A 7,947-nucleotide genomic window follows, 5' to 3' on the forward strand; every position below is an offset into this window, starting at 1 on the left:
ACCCACGACTTCCTGTATACCAGGCGAAGTAGTTAACATCTCCTAGCGCCATCTGAGCGCCCTTTTAAGGCGGTCAGATGGCTCGGGGGTCAGAGCATTGAACTGGCACCGCCGAGATCCTGGCTCGGAATCCGGAATTCAGCTGTCCATCATTAAAGTTGGTATTTAAGTGTAGTGTTCTCAGCCCTGAAAAAAAAAGCAATCCTTTTTTTAATTTGGGTTTTCACCTCCGTTGTTAAAAACAAAGATCCTAGTTCTGATATTTGAAAGATTGGAAATCGGTTTTGACTGCCATGCGTTGAACAAATCTGTGGCACGGCATATGGGAGAGTTCAGCCCTTCGGGAGTGTATAAAAGGTCACTATATGGGACATCAAAAGTACTTCTGTGATATCACCTTCCACAGGCCGTTTTCTAATACGGAGTGATACACTGCTCTGCATACTTCGTCTTGTGGTAGGAAACAGCACAGTTGGAATGAAATTGGAGAAAAAAACCCTGCTTTTAATTCTTGAATACTCTGCTTCATAATTGGTTTCTTTTTAGTTTCTTTAAATTGTGTAGGTATGTCAATTTGAACTATAGCCCTCCATCAGCCAACACAGCCAAACATATTGAGTTGTCACTAGCGAAAATGTGCCAATTGATTTTGTTATTCAGAAAACCGGTTACGTTCACAAGCAAAATGTTGACAATATTTATATGACTTTCACACAGCACCACGACGCATTGGCAAGAGCTCAGATCTCAATCGAGATTATTGGCATTCTACCCACATGATCATCTAACCCAAAGAACCCCATAATGAATTGTAATATCGGTCGCGAAAGCCAACGTATGAATTGATTCCTCTACCGTAATTGTTTTGCATTGTGTCATTATGCGGGCTTAACCTGTCAAAACTTTAATCGTGAACAATCATTTAATTAAAAAATTATAGATTTGTTTTTTTTTGTCATTTATATGTTTTTATGGTAAAATATCTACACACCGTCCACCACGAGCTGTTAGTTAAATATGAATTAATCTTAATTTAACTATCTATTAAAATTATCTGGAATTCTATTTTTTATTAACTTGCTATATTATACCTCCACTTTACTGTTAGATTAATGTGTACATTACAAATATATATATGTACTGTCGACAGCATGCACGTTCACAAAAAAATAGTGAAAATTACTTTAAGTACATAATACTTCTGTAACATAGACACATTCACTCTTAAACAAATCCAACTACATAACATCAACTTCAGACATAGTTGCTGCCCGATAAAGGGTAGACTATACTGTATCTGAATCGTACGTTTAGAGTATTTGGCAAATACACATTTCCACACGATAATCCACTTTGCTGAGCTATTATTTGTGGCCAGGTCACTTCTGAAAAACAGCTCAGTGGGCCTTACCTAGTAAAATTAAATTACTTAATAAAAAATAGTTGAATCGTACGTTTCTGCATGGATAGAGTGCAAATGACACTGTATTCAGTAGCATAACAGCAGCACTCACGGGGAAAGTGACATCAGCATGGTAAGTTACTCGCGTGTCTCTCTCCAATGCATTATCCCCCATGTGTGTATAAACATTAACATGCATGTGCACCTGGTGACCGTCAGATACATTTGTCAATCACGCTTCGACATGAAAGCCGAGAAGACCTCAGGGTTGAGCTGATGGCTTTGGCCCAGTCGCGAATAATGAATGGCCACAAAAAATGGTTTTGCACTAAATTTTCCTAAAATTTCAGCTCTTAGAATGTCATATATTGGTTTGACTGCCATGCAAATAAAACATTTTTCTGTGTACCAGAAGGGTGGGTGGGAAAGTGCTGCTCCCGAGTGTGTGGATCAGAGGGCACTTGAAGAGATTTCAGAAGCAGTTCTGAGATGTTTGCTTCTGCAGACTATTCTCGAGCATGGGGGTGAAGCACTGCTCCGTGAGTCCCAAATGTGTTCTTGGTCTCACGACGTGCTCGCTTACAGCACATATTTGGCTTAAATTGGTTCATAAAAACCTAACGTGCAACAAAAATAACCGAGTCCAAAATTAAAGCTGAGTGAGCGGGTGGCTCAGCGGTCAGGGCACTGAGCCAGAGTCGCTGAGATCCAGCTGTTCCATTACAGGTTCCAGCCGCCCGTGATTAAACTGGGTTCTGAAGTGTCGGGAATTGGTGGTGTCAGCCCCGTCATGAAATAACTGCTCAACATTTGGTTTTCACTTAATTCGGAATGAAAAAAAATCCACCCGTGAGAATTCAAAGTTACATTTCCGTTTGACTGCCATGTGACTAAGATGTCTATATATATGTCTCTATATATCACGAAGCAGAGGAGAGTGCCAGTTCCCTCGTGTGAACAAGAGGTCACACCTTCCGTGGGCTGTTCTTCAACACCGAGGGATGCACTGCACCGTGAAGGTTCCACATGGATGCTGTCTCGTGACACGATGCCGATAGCACAGTTGGAATAAATTTGGGGACGCCCCCACACACATTTTGAACAACCACTACTTAAAAACAAAAACTTTTTTATATTGAACACACTCCACACTCAAATTAGTATTAGGATGCATTCATTGCTGGTGTAGATCTTTAGAGCTCGCAATGGGATTTCACATTCCTATGTGCACAAGTCTCTCCATATGGCATCCACTGATGATAACGCACAAAGTGATGTTCGCAAAGTGGTATATATTTTAAATTAATATTTTATATATATTGCATACAAGTCTATATCCATGCATTTTGAACACTTTTAATGTCATTTTATTTGTGAAAGTTATTTTCATTTCATATATATGCTCCTTAAATAGTTCTAGCCAATGTAGCTGTTATACCTTTCCTGCGCAACAAAACATAAAATGTTTGCTGGTTGGAACAAAAATTTGATGGCACAACGCATTCACCACTGTGGCATTGCTCCACCCAGTGCTATGAATGTAAATACGACAAAATATGTTTGCAATCCCTACACGGTGGTGTAGAAAACGTATTTTTCGTTTTTACATCTTACTACTATTGCATTAAAAAAATGTTGCTTCATCTTTAACTCCTGTATTCGCTATGTTTTGCCGTGTGCGTCGTTGTTGTTATACTTTTGAGTTCTCACCACCCCCCCCCCCCCGCGTGTATTGGAAATGTGCTCCTGGCATCGTGTCACGTGATGAAGAATCGATTTATAAATCTCACGGGGCAAGGCACCCAGTATGTCCGAAAATGGCTGCGGTCGACGTTTTATTTTACAGGACTTCACCCGAAAATATCCTTGAAGTGGCCGTTTTAAAAAAAATATTATTTACCACAGCAGGGCCATTGGCGAGTAACTTTCGCCACACACTCTGCTACGACATCGTTTGTCACGTTAGCGTCAAGCCAATATTATTTTCTTTCTTCCGAGCTGGAATGTAGCCAAATTAAATGTGTAATCAAATTTAATGTGGGTTTTTTTCCATTATTGATGGGTCTACGGCCCATCGACTAATTCTACTTGAGAATCCCAGTTTATTCAAGGGTGGCTGAAACCCAGGTTCGAACTCAGTACCTCAGCGTGCTCTGACCTCAGAGCCACCTCTCACCGCACTTTAAGCTGCTTTATTCTTTCGGTCTTTTTTGTTGTTGTAGTTTCTCTTGGGGATTTTTGTTTTTTAACCGAGGGCTTTCTTTTGCAAAAATAGATGTTTATTCTCAGCGAGCTCTCTCACCTGGTTATAAGCAAAGGACCACTGACGAAGACGACGACGGTGCATTAAACAACCTTACACGGACCGCGACGATCGACGAATTCTGACTTCAGGCAGGATTTTTTACACGCTTTTTAATGAACTCACTGTTGTTGTTGTTGCATCCTCAAATCTTGTAACTCAATTTTTACCCGCTTCCCAATGTGGTATTGACTGCAAACTTGGTATACTTGTGTCATACTGATGACAATACTATATTATATCATAAAAAAATATATTTGCAAATTATTTTTTTATGTTACGTTTCGGCTTGGGTCTAATTATCCACGCTCAACTCACGTTGGCTGTAAATCACCACGGTCCCCTTACGTTATGGCAAGCTTCGGGGCCACTTCCTGGAGTCGTGGAGTTCTTCCATTGCTCGTACGGTACATTTCATTAAAGCGTGTTTAAAAAAAAGTGTTTTCAATATTACTTATTTTACTTGTAAAGTGCCCTGCTGGTTTTTTTTCATCAGGTGAATTATAACGGAATGATAAATGCAACTGTTTAGGTCATAATATGTCCGTGATACATCGGTGCAATGCTCCACAAATTGCTCTCGTTAATCAACCACTGCTGTGATATCAGAAGTTTTTAGAGGTTCTTATAAAGATAAACTTTATATTTAAAAAAAAAACCTGCTCCGTTAAACGAAGTTCCACGAGTTAAAGTTGTTATAATATTGCATTGCTGCATTTGTGGGACAACCCCGACCCCCCCCCTCCCCCATTAAGTCCTAATTATGGTGCTACTTCACACACACACAGATCATCATGTTTTCAAGCAGGAGTGTTAGGATTACACTGACCACCAAACCACACATTCACACTGGAATTCCCAACACACCATGAGTACATTCTCTCGAGTATGTAGTTTGCGTCACTGATTTATACAATTACATTCTTGAAATACTCTCAGCTAATACTTTAAATGTTTTTGGCGAAAAAAACACCCCCTAAAATGTAAATGTTACTACAAATTGTAAATATCCAGTAAGGTTCAATAAGTTATAATGCCATCATAAATAGAATGTAACGGACCTGTGAAATCAACCTTTTTTTGCCTGACCAGAAAAAAAACCATCTACCATTGGCTTTGTTTTTCTTAGGTAAAGAAATGGACCTTTTAACTTTCTTAATTTACTACTTCATACTAGCACAACATTTTTAGAGTCAATTTGTGGAATGTTTAAGAATGTAGGAAGGGGTATAGAATTTAACACGTAGCGGGCTATTCAATGAACAAGGGAGGTGGGTGTGGGGGGGCTAGGATGGAAACAAAAAGGAGTGAAATTGAGAAAGAGGGGAAAATCCCAATCTGATTGTGGGCATTAACCTAAGCATGTGTGCCGCCATAATCGGGCAATGCGATAAATACCCCTTTAAATTGCCATCCAAAAGGTCAAGTGATCCATGTTTAGGTCGGATGTGGTGGCAGAGACAGTGTGTGAGAATTGCGGGGCAGGCTATTGCACAACGGTGACCTGTGCAGGCCGTTCATCATTCCGGGCTTGTGATCTAAGGGCCTAAGACTTCAGAGCTGAGACTGGGCGGTGGTGAGGGAGGTTGGGCGGTTGGGTGGGTTGGTGAGGGGGGTGCATGAACTGGGGTGGCGGGATGGAGAGTGGGGGGGGTGTCTTGAGAAAACACAGAGTGTCTCAGACGGCTGGATCAGGTTCTGTCTGGAAGTGTGTTTTGTCTGCTCCTTCTGGTGAAATACAGAGCGGGCCTCTCAGTGTTCCGACAGGAGAATGGTGTCTGCAGTAGGGTGTCACAATGCAGCAGAACACACAGCCAACCCTACCCACCCACCAAGGGCCCCTCTGAAGCCATTTAGGGACCCCTAGATATTTTCTCTTTTATGCACCTACATTTATAGAAAAGTTTTTTTTACACTCGCTTCGCGATGACCTCTCCTCAACTTCACTGCGTGGCAAGACCTTTGCAAAAGAAACACTACCATCGAGTGTTAAGGTTTCACACTGATAGCTGGTCTGCAGCACTATTTACATTGCGCAAGGAACACGACATGCTTAAAAACACAAAATCAAAGCCAACTTTGTACACAATTTCAAGTCACAGGGGTAATCTTGATTTGGGGTAATGTATGTGTTTTTTTGTGTTTCGTGAGCAACTTTCATTTCTTTTGCCATTAAATAATATAAAACCTACGGCCGTATTGCATTTCTAAAAAATATATACGACCAAGTCATTTTAATTCATACGAGTTTCAACTCTCGGTATGTGTCTATAGAATGTGGTATTTTTTTTATCTCAAACAAAACCAACTGTGGTAATTGTAGCATTCTATTATATATGTAATTAAACTATACAAAGCAAATATGCGATGTGGATTTCGCAGATCGACTAAACACCACTGCACCTAATGATTCTGTGCAACACCATGCAACGCAGGGAAGACAAGGGCGTACAAATGCTCGTTTGCAAGTGAAGAGAGTCATGGGCATAGAAGAAATATATGTACTTTCTTAACTAAGATTGTCTTTTACTAAAACACTTTTTTTTACATTTCAGCACACATATTTTGAGAAGAAATAAGCAACACGCTTCACCAGCGAGCTAAAGCCAACGCAAAGTGGCTGCAATTGTTCTGCTCGTGACCTCCGTCGGTAGTTTGCGACGCACTGTGGAAATAAACTATGAACATGACCCGACGGCAATGAAACAAAAGGCAAGACCTGAGAACCTGCGGCTAAGAAAAGACGCGGAGAAGCTATTGTTGCGAGTTGATCTCTTGGAGAGCAGCTGTCAAGGCTTCCCTGTCCTTATTAAGATGAGTCTCGGCAAATGTATCTCTTCCTTTTGTGGTCTGTGCGGATCGTCTCACATTCTCCTTCAGCTAATGTATAGCTCAAGAGGTGACAGGGCCCCCGACTTCCTCCTCCTTCAATCACCACCGCCGTACAACCTTGCCCTACACCAGTCATCTCAACGAAATAAATCCAAAGCCATTCTTTGCAGAGATGGCAATTTGCGTGACCTCGCAGGCCTCAGGAAATAATTACGTACAGTACTTGGGTTATTCCTAACTAGCCAGTGCATTTGGTTGGTTTGCACAGCTATAATCACCATTAACGTCGGAGAAAAGAGTTGGGGGGGTGGAGGGGGGCGTAAAACTTTGCAAGCCAACATCACCCTCTGGCAATAATGAAATCTGATCTGGGTTAAAAATGGCACCGTTTAGGGCCTTCAATCTTGCTGCATCTGTCATGATTTGACCTTACTTGACTAACTGCGGCACCGCGCGCAGCTCTGCGCTAACGGCACAATTACACACGTTCGCAAAATGCAAAGCCGTCGCGTTGCACAATTAACAAACCGCACGTGGATTTGGTGGCTGCGGGTCGCGTTGGTATGTTTACCGCATTACCAACATTTGTCAAACGGATTAAAAACAAAAAAAATGGGCGATTCAGATTACACGTCCAGAAATCTGAGAGCACGTTGAAATAATCTAGATTTGAAGCTTTCGTGACTGCAGGAATCCATACTCTTTGGTTCTTTCGGTAAAGTGATGTAGGTATAAAATCAATCATAAATTATTGTATACCTACGTGACTTTACCGAAAGAACCAAAGAGTGCACATTGAAACACACGATTCAAAGCGAATACATCAGCAAATGACCCAAAAAACAAAAAGTGCATGGCGTCAAAACCTTTGCCTACTTTCAAGACCGAAAAGTTTTACAAATGTTTCTTATATTCTTGGTTCTTTCGGTAAAGTCACGTAGAAGGGAAACAATAAAATAATAAAAATATAAAACAATACAATTCTCACGACGTTTCGACTGCAACACAAGCAATCATCATCAGGTGTGAAAACCACAACAATTTTCTTGGTTTTCACACCTGATGATGATTTGTGTTGCAGTCGAAACGTCGTGAGAATTTTATTGTTTTATATTTTTATTATTTTATTGTTTCCCTTCTACGTGACTTTACCGAAAGAACCAAGCATGTGAATCCCTGCAGTCACGAAAGCTTTAAATCAAAAAATATTTCTTAATTAAATCGCGTCTGTGCCCGCCGATTTGTGTGGGACGTAACCCGAGCAGCAGCGGTGGGGGGGGGGAATATTGCGCTGTGGCACTTGGGAGCAATGCAGCTAGGATGTCCGTATGCCCCCCCCCCCACTACCCCCGTGTTGTGTGCACGCATCAAGGTGCAAAGCCTAAATAAATGTCGTTCTGACCGCAGGACA

The sequence above is a fragment of the Petromyzon marinus genome, chromosome 13 (genome assembly GCF_048934315.1).
Source record: "Petromyzon marinus isolate PM22_M1 ecotype Great Lakes invasive population chromosome 13, UKy_Petmar_22M1.pri1.0, whole genome shotgun sequence".
Taxonomy (NCBI): domain Eukaryota; kingdom Metazoa; phylum Chordata; class Hyperoartia; order Petromyzontiformes; family Petromyzontidae; genus Petromyzon; species Petromyzon marinus.